The following is a 14611-nucleotide window of genomic DNA, read 5'->3' as shown; positions in this document are numbered from 1 at the left end:
GACTCCCTGGCATTTTGATTGCCTTCCCTAATTCTAAACTTTTCTTCTTCGGCTCTACCTTTTAGTCCAGTGATTTACTTTGAATCAGTCCCCCTTGTCCCCTCCCTTGGTGTTTCCCTTTTTAGTCCCTCCCTTTTTCTTCCCTCCCCCTCCCCCTCTCTTTCCCTCCCTTTTTGTTCTCCCTCTCCCCCTACCCCCCTTGGTTTTCCCTTCTCCTTACCCTTGTTGGGTAAGATAGAATTCAAGATCCCAATGGATCTGGATGTTTTTCCCTCTCAGAGTTGATTTCCCTGAGATTGAGGTTTAAGTAACCCCCCCCTCTCTTCCTCTCCTTCTTATAGGAGTTTTCTTCCCCTCCCCTTCCCATGTGAATCTTTGTGTGAGAATGATTATTCTATTTGGTCTTTCTTTACCCCCTATTTATACATTACATTTTCCCCACATATTAGTATACATAGATTGATATAAATGTAGTCCTTAAAGAGAGTTTGAGTAAAAGAAGAAGATAACATTTTTCCCCTTTCCTTAATATTTACCTTTTCAGGTATTCCTTGCTCTTTGATTTTCGGTATCAAACTTTCCACAGAGCTCTGGTCTTTTCTTTGCAAAAAGTTGGAAGTCTTCTATTTTGTTGAATGCCCATACTTTCCCTTGGAAGTATATAGTCAGTTTTGCTGGGTAGCTGATTCTTGATTGGAGACCCAGCTCGCTTGCCTTTCTGAAGATCATGTTCCATGCCTTACGATCATTCAGAGTAGAACTTGCAAGGTCTTGTGTGACCCTGATTGGCATTCCTTTATATCTAAATTGTCTTTTTCTGGCTTCCTGTAGGATTTTTTCTTTTGTTTGATAGCTTTGGAATTTGGCAATTACATTCCTGGGAGTTGTCTTTTGGGGGTTTAGTGTAGAAGGTGTTCTGTGAGCTCTGTCAGTGGCTGTATTGCCCCCTTGTTCTAGAATCTCTGGGCAATTTTCTTTGATTATATCTTGTATCACCATGTCCAGTTTGGTGTTTATTTCTGGCTTTTCTGGGAGTCCAATTATTCTTAAATTATCCCTTCTCCCTCTATTTTCCAGATCTATCACCTTGTTGGTGAGATATTTTATGTTCTCTTCTAATTTCTTGGTATTTTGGCTTTGCTGTATTAATTCTTGCTCTTTTACACGATCGTTGTCTTCCAGCTGCCTGATTCTGGCCTTTAAAGCCTGGTTTTCCTTTTCAGTTTCATCATACCGGTTTTGTAGATGCATGAATTTCTTTTGCATTATTTCCAACTTTTCCTCCCAGAAGGCTTCCATCTTTTTGGTCATTTCTGATTCAAATTCTTCATAGGTTTGTGGAGAGTTTCCATTTCCTTTGGAAGGTTTTGGAGCATTTTCTTGTATATTATCTTCTATCTGCTCTGTATTTTGTATTTTGGCTCCATAGAATGTGTCCAAAGTCACCCCTTTCTTCTTATTTTTCTTGGTATTTTGGGGCTTCTGTGCTTCTGTGGAGTTTGCCATCTCTGAATGTGGAGGATTAGCTTTTCTTATCTCTGTCTGGTGTTCAGAGGCTTTAGTCCTGGGCAGATTGTCGGTTCTATGAGCTTTCCCTGGGTTAAACTGAATATGCCTCACTGGAACTGGAATGGAAGGGTCGGACCACATTGCTTTCCGGAAGTTGCCTTCAGAATCGCTGGCCGTGAGGCTGTTTCGTCGGCCTGCGGGGGGATGGGCTGCAGCTTCCCCAAGCTCCGAGGGCAGGGACTTTCACTGAGACTTGGATAGCAGGATCCAGCCAGTGAGGCTGTCTTGCTCCAGGCAGTGACTTTCACTGGGACTTGGATAGAAGGCCCTGAGGGTTGTTGTTCAGACGACCCTGCTCTCTGAGCCGGGCCGGGCTGCGGCTTCCTGGAGCCATGGACTCTGCGCTCCTACCCCTTAGGTCCGAGTGATCTCGGGTTCTGGCTTTTGAGGGGAGCCATACCTTTTGATCCGGGTCCAGGTCCAGGAGGAGGGTTCCCAGGGTCTGTGCTGTTGATCGTTTTGAATTTCAGCGCCTTAGGAGCTTATAGTTTGAGATCGGTCGGGAAGGATTTTCCGGAGATCTGAACTTTAGCTTTCTCTAAGCCGCCATCTTAACCGGAAGTCTGCATCCCATAAGGTTTGAAAGGATGTCTCACCTTTGTCATTTTCCTCAACAAAATTATTAATTGTTTCTATGATTTCTTCTCTAACTATCCGATTTTGGAGTATCATATTATTTAATTTCCAATTAATTTTTGATTTGGCTCTCCATGTACCCTTACCGATCAATATTTTTATTGCCTTGTGATCTGAAAAAGCTGCAGTTATTATTTCTGCTTTTCTGCATTTGAGTGCCATGTTTCTGTGATCTAGTGTATGGTCAATTTTTGTGAATGTGCCATGTGGTGCTGAGAATAAGGTGTATTCTTTTTATCCCTATTTATTTTTCTCCATATGTCTATTAACTCTAATTTTTCTAAGATTTCATTCACTTCTTTTACCTCTTTCTTGTTTATTTTTTGGTTTGCTTTATCTAAATTTGATAGTTGTTGGTTCAAGTCTCCCACTAATATGGTTTTATTGTCTATTTCCTCCTTCAATTCTCCTAGTTTCTCTATTAAAAATTTGGATGCTATACCATTTGGTGCATACATGTTGATTAGTGACATTTCCTCATTGTCTAGAGTCCCTTTTAATAGAATATAATTACCTTCCCTATCCCTTTTGATCAGGTCTATTTGTGCTTTGGCTTTTTCAGATATCATGATTGCAACTCCTGCCTTCTTTCTATCAGTTGAGGCCCAAAAGGTCTTACTCCAACCTTTAATTCTGACCTTGTGAGTGTTAACCCTCATATGTGTTTCTTGAAGTTAACATATGGTAGGGTTTTGGGTTCTAATCCAATCTATTTGTCTACGTTTTATGGGTGAGTTCATCCCATTCACGTTCAAAGTTATGATTGTCATTTGTGGCTTTGCTGGCATTTTGCTATCTTCCTCTAGTTCTGACCTTTCTTCTTTAGCTTTCTCCTTTTGAACCAGTGATTTACTTTGGGTCAGTCCCCCTAGTCCCCTCCCTTGATATGCTTCCCTTTCCAGCCCCTCCCTTTTTATGCTCCATTCCCCTCCCCCCTCTCCTTCCCTCCCTTTTTATACTCCCTCTCCCCTCCCCCTCCTTAAGGGGGGAAGGGCGGCTCAGTTCATGTTTCTGTGCAAGCTTTTTCTCCTTCTTATTATAGTGTGGAAATGTTCAAACCCCAGGTACCTTCGCCTCTGTGGGATACTGGGGATTACTAGGGAATCCTTCTGTTCCTCCAAAGGTGATTTTTATGCTCCTTTGATGTAGTCTATTTTGTTCGGTGCCAGGGAGAGGAAGCGTGTGGCGTCTAGATTGCAGCCATGATTACCCGGAAGTCACCAAGAAACTTTTTTACTAAATTAGAAAAAATAATAGCAAAGTTCATTTGGGAAAAAAAAAAGATCAAGTATATCCAAGGAAATAATGAGAAAAAATGTGAAGGAAGGTGGCCTAGCAGTACCAGATCTCAAACTATACTAAGCAGTGGTCATCAAAACAATATGGTACTGGCCTAGGAGGATCAGTGGAATAGACTTGGGGTAAGTGACCTCAGTAAGACTGTCTATGATAAACCGAAAGATTCCAGCTTTTGGGACAAAAATCTATTATTTGACAAAAACTGCTGGGAAAATTGGAAGACAGTATGGGAAAGATTGGATTCAGAGCAACATCTCATATCCTACACCAAGAAAAATTCAGAATGGGTGAATGACTTGAATATAAATAAGGAAACTATAAGTAAATTAGGTGGACATAGAATAGTATAATTGTTAGATCTTTGGGAAAGGAAAAATTTTAAGACCAAATAAGAGTTATAAAAAAATTACAAAATGTAAAATAAATAATTTTGATTACATCAAATTAAAAAGGTTTTGTACAAACAAAACCAATGCAACTAAAAAAAGAAGGGAAGCAACAAATTGGGAGAAAAAAATCTTCATAACAAAAGCCTCTGGCAAATGTCTAATTACTCAAAGAGCTAAATCAATTATACAAAAATCAAACCATTCCCCAATTGATAAATTAGCAAGGGACATGGATAGTCAATTTTCAGATGAAGAAATCAAACTATTAATAAATATCTTATAATCAGAGAAATGTTAATCAAAACAATTCTGAGGTACCACCTCACACCTAGCAGATTGGCTAACATGATAGCAAAGGAAAGTAGTAAATGCTGGAGGGGATGTGGGAAAATTGGGACATTAATGTACTGCTGATGGAGTCATGAATTGATCCAACCATTCTGGAGGGCAATTTAGAACTATGCCCAAAGGGCACTAAAAGTCTTCCTGCCCTTTGATAGAGCCATTGCATTACGGGGTTTGTGCCCCAAAGAGATAATAAGGAAAAAGGCATGTACAAGAATATCCTTAGCTGTGCTTTTTGTGGTGGCAAAAAATTGGGAAATGAAGGGACGGTCTTCATTTGGGGAATGGCTGAACAATTGTGGTATATGTTGATGATGGAATACTATTGTGCTCAAAGGAATAATAAACTGGAGGAATTCCATATGAACAGGAACAACCTCCAGGAAGTGATGCAGACCAAAAGAAGCAAAACCAGGAGAAAATTTTACACAGAGACTGATATACTGTGTACAGTCAAATGTAATGGATTTCTCTACCAGCAGCAACTTATGAGAAAAAAACACTATCCACATTCAGAAGTAAAATGTGGGAGTAGAAACACAGAAGAAAAACAATTGCTTCATCACATGGGTCAATGGGGATATGATTGGGGTTATAAACCCTAAATGATCATCCTAGTACAAAGATCAACAACCTGGAAATAGGTTTTGATCAAAGATACATATAAAATCCAGTGGAATTGCATGTCGGCTACGGGAGGTTGGGTGGGGTAGGGGAGAGAAAGAACATGACTTGTAATCAAGGAAAATATTCTAAATTGACTAATTAAATAAAATTTTCTAAAAAATAAATATATAAAAAGGAGTTTTGAGGGAAATTTTTACTTGGAATGTTTTCCCCATTTAGATTTCATTAGCTAAATGGAAGAACAGAATGAAAAGCTGGAACTAAATTTTGATTTTACTTACAATTCTATTCTAAGCTGAGAAAATTATTTCAAAAGTACTATGAACAATTTCTTTAAAAAAGATGACAATAGATTTATCTCAATCTACTATACATATTTGTGGGCTATGGACAGAAGAGACAGCCTGGATTCTGGGAGATCTAAATTCAATCTTACTTCAGACACTCATTAGCTATGTGACCCTGGACAAGTCTTATATCTCTGTTTATAGTTCAGTTTTGTCATCTGTAAAATGAAATGGGGAAAGAAATGGGAAACTACTCCATTTTCATTGCCAATAAAACCCCACATGGGGTCACAAAGAGTTGAACACAATTGAATTGACAGAACTACAAAAATTCACTGAGTTAAACAGAACAGAAAAGCTTATGTGCAAGAATTTAGTTGATATTAAAAACCAAATGATGGAATAGAATTGTTCAATTCATTTGGGATAATGATTATACTGAGAGAATTACAGTGATGGATTCCAGAAGGTTCCAGCGAGAGAGAATGTTTCCTCCCTTCATCCAAGTTAATCTACCAGCACCACCTTGACCATCATCACCTCTCAGAACTCAATAGAGATAGCTCAGAACACTGGGTACACAAGCCTTGTGATGAGATTATACTAAAACCACCAAAACCATTTCAGATCTAAACCCTATAATCAATTTTAATAAGAGAAATTCTTTTATAAAGGTAAGGAAGCACCTTTCCTATTACTGCTAATAACTTGACAATCTGTAAACAACAGGTAAATGGGAAAAGAAATTATGCCCAGACTACCAGACCAGCCTCAAAACTAGAGAAGCAAATCCTGTAAAGAAGGGGCTGTTAATTTTTACCAGTTAGCAAACAAGTGCTATATATATATAGCACTTCGTATGTATATATATATATATATATATCACACAAGCCAAGATAACTAAAACAGTAGGGCATTCTGAGAAACATTGGGCAGCTTGTGCCAGGGAAATTAAACCACCAATTTAACAACTATCTTCCTTCAGATCTTGATAGAGCCATCCAGGACTCTGATCCCAAGAGCTCTGGGGATACCATTGTGTTCTGACCTAATGCCCTTAGCCAATATCCTACAAAACAACTCCAAAGCTCTAGAAGTACATGCAGCCTGGCAACTGATTCTTTGTGGTACTTATGTAGCAACAGCTACTAAAGACCAAAAAAAAAATACTTCTTATGAAAATCCTTGAAACTTTCAAATGGTTCAACAACAGAACCTATTAATATTTTATCAGTGGAAATGACATTAAAGATGAGGAATTATCATCTGTTTTTCCTCTGTACCCTAAGGAACATGGAACCTTTCTATATGTCAAATAGCTTAAAGCTTCCATGTAAAGTGTTTCCCCCAGGAGAATGTAAGTTCAATAAATATAAGGAAGTAGAAAGGAAACATGCATTTTTTGGTTTTTAGTAGCTGTTGCTACATAAGCACCTTCTATGTGTCAGGTACTATAGTAAGCATTTACAAATATTTTTTCATTTGATCCTTCCTTAAAAAACTCTCAGAGTGTGGTACTATTATTATGCCATTTTACCACAAAATGAAGTTAAGTGACTTGCCCTGGGATATACAGCTAGCAAGTATCTGCAAGTGTATTGCAACTAGTCTTCTTGACTCCTGGTCCAGTGCACTTTCTATTGTACCACATAACTTACCTCAATAGAAGAACAGAAGAAAAATTATTTGTTTTAGAAATTATGGCAATGGACTCAAAAGTCTGAAGAGAATTTTTCTCACTGATTGTACCTTCAATGTAATGTTGCTCTGCCTGAGGCATTGAAAGGTAAAGTACAATAAAGGGAACAGTAAACATTAAAGTGAGATTAAAGCTTATTTTAGATTTTTTAATTTGTTTTATATGCAAAATGCACATTATGAAATTTCACTTTCTTGAAACTGTTTTAAAAGAAAGAACTATTAAGTGGAGGACAGATTTTGCTACATATTAAGGGACTTTTAAATTATATGTTTCCAAGGGTATTAATGAACTTTTTAAAAGTAAAATTCCAATTGTGAACTCCTTCAGGAATCTGAGATAATTTTTTATCTAAATTTGCTATAAATGATTTTGAAGAGGGTTTATACCAAGGAATTTCCAAATCTCCAGATAACATTAACCTCTTTAAGATAGTGAAGCACCAAGGTAATAGGATTAAACTCCAGAAGGTCTCACAAGGTTGATTAAAAGGTAACAAAAGTTTCAAGCTCAGTTCAACAGAGGGAAGATAATTAATGCTCTTGGGGAGAACAAATTTAAGCTATGTTTCCTAGGTAATAAATAAGATCTCAGTTATGTCACATTTGGGGGGAGGGGAAGAGGGAAGCATGGACCCATGAAAATCAGTGTCCAGGATTTCCAACTTATTTATTTCCATTATTCAAAAGAATAATAAGACAATATATTTGGATATCATAAGGGAAGAATTTGTTACCAAAATTGAAAATTTTTTCTTGGTCTCAAAAATCTGGTGAAGAAGGACAGCTAGGTGGAACAGTGGGTCAAGCCTGGAGTGTAGAAGAAATAGGTTCAAATTTGGCCTCCCTTCCTAGCTGCGAGATCTTGGGCAAGTCACTGAACTCTATTGGCTAGCTCATGCCCTTTTGTCCTAGAGCTGTTATTAAAAATATAAAAATATAAATATTAAAAATATAAAATAAGAATTTTTGAAAATGAAGAAATTGGTCTAATTACTCAAATTTATAAAGATCTAAACCAATTGTACAAAAAATCAAGCCATTCTTCAATTGATAAATGGGGAAAGGACATGAATAGGCAGTTCTCAGCCAAAGAAATCAAATCTATTAATAAGCACATGAAAAAGTGTTCTACATCTCTTATAATCAGAGAAATGCAAATCAAAACAACTCTGAGGTATCACCTCACACCTAGCAGATTGGCTAACATGACAGCAAAGGAAAGTAATGAATACTGGAGGGAATTTGACAAAGTAAGGACATTAATGCATTGGTGGTGGAGTTGTGAATTGATCCAACCATACTGGAGGTCAAGTTGGAACTATGTCCAAAGAGCGCTTAAAAGACTGTCTGCCCTTTGATCCAGCCATAGCACTGCTGGGTTTGTATCCCAAAGAGATAATAAGGAAAAAGACTTGTACAAGAATATTCATAGCTGAGCTCTTTGTGGTGGCAAAAATTTGGAAAATGAGGGGATGCCCTTCCATTGGGGAATGACTGAACAAATTGTGGTATATGTTGGTGATGGAATACTATTGTGCTAAAAGGAATAATAAAGTGGAGGAATTCCATGGTGACTGGAACAACACAGGAAGTGATGCAGAGCAAGAGGAGCAAAACCAGGAAAACATTGTACACAGAGACTGACACACTGTGGTACAAGAGAACATAATGGACTTCTCCATTAGTGTCAATACAATGTCCCTGAACATTCTGCAGGGATCCAGGAGAAAAAACACTATCCACAAGCAAAGGACAAACGGTGGGAGTAAAAACATCGAAGATAAGCAACTGCTTGACTACAGGGGTAGAAGGGACAGGAATGAGGAGAGACTCTAAATGAACACCCTAATACAAATACCAACAACATGGAAATGTGTTTGAAGCAAGGACACATGTGATACCCAGTGGAATCATGCGTTGGCTAGGGGAGGGGCGGTGGGAGGGGGGAAGATAAGAAAAGAATCATTGAGTAAAATGGCAGAGGGAGATAGGAGTGTATGGAATTCTGTCTCCCTGAGGAGATGGGGTCTTGGCTTCTTATACTCTCTTGACAACAAGAGTTACATGGGGTGGAGGAGAGTGACTCAGTAAGGAAGTAATGTTTGGGATTGGGAGGGTACAAGGGATGTCTGGTGATGTTTTGTGTCCTGAGTGCACAGGGGATGAACTGTGAAGTTCAAAGGATGATTAGATACCACACAATGCTTATCAGGGTGGAATTGGGAGGTGCATATCTATGTTAATCAAAGATCTAGGAGGACTTCCAAAGAAAATATTTTTCCCAGGGACATTAAAGGAATTTTCTACATCCCTTTTGATCTGGAACACTTTCTGGGGTTTTGCAGTGTCTAAGGGAAGTCCATACCTCCATATAATTTCCTTTCTTTTATTTCCCAAAGGATATATTAGACACCAAGTTCTTTAATTTCTTAGAAATTCCCATGAAATATATTTCCCTCCTTGGAACCTTTTCCCAAAGGCATTGTTCTCAGAGTAACTAAACTTGGCTCTGTGTGGCTTAAGTTTATAACTCTTTGTGGTGGCCATAAGAGCTCTGTCTACCTTGTCCTGATTAAAAATTTGTTCTTTTGTAACTACTTTGGTGACTTTCTGTTTTTCTAGGTTGACAGACGCAAAGGAATGAGTCTCATTTTGGAAGTCAAATCCTGATCCTATTACAAACTGCAAGATCCGGAGAAATTCAATATACTTCTTTATACCTCAGTTTCCTCATCCATGAAATGAGGAAATTGGACTAGGTAATTTCTAAGATTTTTTCCAGATCCAAATTTGTAATTACTATGGCTAGAGTTCCTTCTTTGTGGTTCTGAAAATATAGCATGTACTTAATATATGACAATTGAGGAAAACGAAATCCAGGCCTATTGAATGACTTGAGAGAAGTTATACAAGTAATAAATTAAGGAGTCAGAATTCTTTCCTAGATTTTATTTCAAATCCAATATAGTTTAAGTTATCTCATACTTACTCCCTAAGTTTAGTGAGGAGTAGTGGCCTCTATGACATTTTGAAACAAAGGCTTCTGAGTCAAGATGATGGGAAAATTTCTGACACCAAGTTGCTTCTGACAGGGAGTTAATTCTTACTGAAAGATCAACAAAATGGTAATAAAGTGACAAAGGAAAAGGTGATTATAACAAGAGCATCCTATGATATTTGTCTTACCTTTATTTTTTCTTAAGGGCAAAATTTTTGTCTTTTGTTGAAGTAAGTCTATGATCTATTTCTTAGATTTTTTAAGTGTAAAATTAAAATTCATGAGATTACAAAGTAAACTAATTTATTTCAATAAACAAAAGTTTCAAAATTCAAGAAATAGTTCAATTTATATATTTCAAAGTAAAGCTAGCTATATTTGGTAAAACATTTTTATTGATGTCAGAGAGAAGTATTCATGTTTTTATAGAAAGTATTCCTTGGTGTTAATATCAGACATCCCCAAGCTATGTGGGTCATTGTTCTGATCCAATATGACATTCATTATATACAATATTGTAACATAAATTCTACTAATAAATAAATCAGAATTCAAAACTTCAAGAATCTATAATTCATCCTTTTGAATAATCTTTCTAAAGCTTAGTAGATGTTCTTTATGAGTTGTAATGGGCTGAAAAAAAATTCATCTAGCCAAACTTATGGTATTTAATCTTTCTGAACCTATTTAGACTTGTTATGATAGAATAAACACAAAATCTATCACCAAATGCCACATTTCAAGTCACATATCCCATCTTATTATCCAATCAGCCTAAAAATGATGTCAATTCTATCTTGACAATAACTTTCATGTCTCTCATCTTTGTGTAATTTTTGTAACAATCTAAGACTTAAACATTTTGATGGAAATTTCAGAAAATGAAGCTAACTAATTCCTCAAATCAAGATAGTGAACTGTTAGGAGAAGGCTCCATAAAGAAGTCTGCAGAAAATATATACCACATCAGAAGATCTAGAATGAACTTTGGATATAATTAATTGAACTGAAGAGGGCTGAACACATTTATTTTGAATGAAAATTGTTATGCTAAAGGGGATTGTCTCCTAATTAGCTTTTTTGTCTATGTATCTATAAATCATTGGTTTTGCTCTCTCTTATTTCCCTCTTATCTCCAACTATTGTAACTTCCTCCTAGAAAGTGAAATATTGTATGTACCTTTAGTAAAAGAATACTTAGAGATATAAGCTAGTTATGTGAAATGATTCATTGGGGAGACTAAGCACATAAATCTGGGAGATTTCAACATGTTCCTTTCCCAATAGAATCATAGGGGGGGGGGTGACAAGGAAATCACTTTAAAAGACTGATATATATTAATTTAAGGTCGCCAAGGAATTCAGCTATGTAATTCCTAAATGCAAACTCAAGTCAGCCGTCAACCTTTTATAGAGTTTAATTACAAACAGGAGGAAGAAAGGAATTAGAGATAGAGAGAGAGAGAGAGGGAGAGAAAAAGGGGAGAGAAGGGAATAGGGCTTAAATACCCCTTCTGTTTAGGCTGGGCCAAAAGGCCCAAGCCCTTAGATAGCTGAGGCAAAGAAAAGAGATCAGTCCCTATTACTCACGTGACCAAAATGGAGAAACAGTCTCAGAGGCCCCCACCTTCAGCTTCCTTCAGAGCAAGCTTCTCAGAGCACACTCCAACCACTCAGACAAACTCCTCAACCACCACCCTGAGTCTTCAGACCCCTCTATCTTTAAGGAAACCATCCAAGTTCCCTCCCCTCAGTTCTCACATCTACCAATCACTGTCCATCAATTTCCCTGTGCCAATGGAGGTTCTAGCTTAACCCAGGACCGCCCAGAGGTCTCTGGCTTTGCACATGTCTGTTGAAGGTCATATTTTCAAATAATTAAATCTTTGATCCTTTGCTACAGCCCTTCCTAAATCCTGTTAACCTGAGTAGGGTAGAGATTGGAATAATTAAATTTTGATCTATGCTGCAGCCCTTCCTTAATCCTGTTAGGACTGAGTAGGGTGGAGATTGATTCCAAGTATCTCCATTGTATCAATTCTACAATCAATCATGACTCAAAGAAATTCCTGTACTATGCTTAAGCATAGGTCAAAGTCCTTTCCATTGTTCAGCAAAAGGTTTCTGTCCTAAAGAAATCTTAAGAAGGGAGGAGGAGGAACCTCCCATGCCAATGGGGTTCACATTCCAATAGACTATCAGTAAGAAATTTTCCAAGTATAAAATTTCCCAATGGTGAAATTTCCAACATTTATGTCTAAGGAATTTTAAGGTTTACAGGGGGGGGAATGGTGAAATGGAATTCTTTATTCCCTTAGTCTATTTTGAGTTAATCAATCATGAACTGAAAGTATCCCTACTTAACACTTAGTAAGTCACTAAGTGAGAGAGTTCACAAGTCACTCACTAGAAAAAGATCACACCTCCAAAAGCCACAAGCACTGCTCCCCCCACTGCTTCCCACCCCAAGTACTAGGCAAATTGGGAAACTGCGATTAGTTCTCATGAAGTGAGGGAGCGACAGGAAGTGAGGTAGAAAAAAGGTTATAAAAGACACGACTGAAAAGAAGATTGATTCATTTCCTTGGCTCTTTGGCATGGAGACTCTCCTGGAGGAGGATTGATTCCTGAGCTTTTTGGAGAGACTTTTCTAATGGACTTGTGCTAGGCTGTTGCTTTCTGCACTGGAGAGGCTTCTGGGTGAGTGACTGACACCAAAGAAAGAGGCTTGCATTATGGAACCCTTTCTGAAGACACCACTGAGACTCCTGCCTTAAGAGACTATCTTGACTCCAAGTGGAGATTGGGACTTGAGGGGGCCCTTGCCAGGTAGTGATGAGAGTGATGGAAGGGGATCTCAAAGAGGCCAAGAGTCTTGAGTGGTGAGGTCACCATGAGCATGTTGGTATCTGTGCTGAGGGAGGCCAGGGCCATCTGACTACCCCTTCCCCAGCAGAGGCCCACAATGGAGGATAAGAAGGAAGAAGAAGAGGAGGAGCAGCCTGGTGTGGGCTGCCCAGAAGTAGGAGGAGACATTGAGGAAGTTCTAGGAGATGCATCTGAAAAAGAGCGAAGCCCCAAAAGCTCCATCAAGAGGTTGCGGAGAAAGATAAAAGACTTAAGCTGCCTGTAAACTAGGAAGCTAAAGCTCTTTGGAATGGGAATCGAAAGTTGAAGAAAAGAAAAAGGAGTGTGCTAGAAGGGGGGAAGACTATGAATGAGTGAAGCTCCTGGAGATTAGTGCTGAGGATACAGAAAGATGGAAAAGGAAAAAGAGGAAGAACTCAGGTCTGGGCTTTTCAGACTATGCAGCTGTGCAGTTATACCAGTATCATTGGTTGACCAAGCAGATCAAACCTGATAAGGAAACATAAAAATTGATAGAAAAACATGAAGAAGAGTTCTACCCAACATCCAATAGTCTTTTTAATGGAACATATATGCCTTCTACAGAGGAAATTGATAGGCTGGTTATAGATCTAGAAAAACAAATTGAAAAATGAGAAAAATACAGTCAGAGATATCCTTATAATTATGACTGATAATGATTATATTAATGAACGAAATGTCAAGTTCAAAGAAAAAGGCCATGATATTCTATGGAAAATATACAGCTGAAATCAAACAGAATTTAGAGAGAGGAAATGCTGTCTAATTTTCAGGAAACATTGAACATGGTAGTAAGTTGAGTCTTCTTTGCTCCCCCACTTCACAGGAACCAATCACAGTTTCCCAATTTGCCTAGCACTGCTTATGTTAAGGGTAAATTTTAGGGTTGAAACTGAATATATTATTTAATGTTTACAAGGGATTAAAATTCTAAATTCCAATGAAATATTCAAGTCACAATGGAATTTTATGGTGGTTTATTAACCATAGAAGGAAGAAATTATTAATGAGGGAGAAAAAGGGAAAAGCTCAGGTGTACTCAGGCCTGGCCTCAGCCAAGGGGCCTTCCCAGAAGATTAAATCTAGCTCTATGAGACCTCCTCCAAATTAGAGGCCCCCTTGCAGGCTGGTGCCTTCAGAAATGTCAAGGGAAAGGGGAATCAGCCTTATCACTATCTTTCAGGGAAGTAGGATGAAGACCCATGCTCCACCAAGTCAAGTTCCACAAAATCCTCAAAAGCCCCTCTCACAGGAAGTGATTAAAAATATAAAGGCAGTTCTTTATATCACTTCCTGTGTCTCACATGTACCAATGGTGGCTTAAAGTTGACTTAGGACAGCCCAGGGGTCAGTCAGTTGTTTCTGATTTGTCACAATTCATTGACCTCTGCCCTCTCTAATTTGTTAATATATTAATTTAAGGATATGAATTTCCCCCTTAGTACTGCTTTGGCTGCATCCCATAGATTTTGAAAGGATGTCTCATGATTGTTATTTTCTTCAATGAAGTTATTAATTGATTCTATGATTTGTTCATTAACCGACTATGGAGAATTGTATTGTTTAATTTCCAATGAATTTTTGATTTGCCTCTCCATGTACCCTTACTAATTATTATTTTCATTGCATTGTGATCCAAGAAGGTTTCATTTATTATTTCTTCTCTTTTGCACTTGTTTGCAATGTTTATATGCCCTAATACATGGTCAATCTTTGTGAATATACCATGTGCTGCTGAAAAGAAGGTGTATTCCTTTTTTGTTCCTATTTATTTTTCTCCACATATCTACTAACTCTAATTTTTCTAAGATTTCATTCACTTCTTTTACCTCTTTCTAATTCATGTTTTTGGTTTGATTTATCTAGTTCTG

General features: G+C 37.8%; 1 pseudogene; it reads left to right on the top strand.

Annotated features, from left to right (window-relative positions):
- The window catches only part of LOC100619179 (pre-mRNA-splicing factor SYF2-like), a 139948-nt pseudogene extending 126442 nt beyond the window's left edge, over positions 1 to 13506 (top strand).
- Positions 13507 to 14611: the final 1105 nt, after the last annotated feature.

The sequence above is a fragment of the Monodelphis domestica genome, chromosome 2 (genome assembly GCF_027887165.1).
Source record: "Monodelphis domestica isolate mMonDom1 chromosome 2, mMonDom1.pri, whole genome shotgun sequence".
Classification (NCBI taxonomy): domain Eukaryota; kingdom Metazoa; phylum Chordata; class Mammalia; order Didelphimorphia; family Didelphidae; genus Monodelphis; species Monodelphis domestica.
The sequence above is the reverse complement of the archived record's forward strand: the minus strand, read 5'-3'. Positions and strand labels throughout refer to the sequence as shown.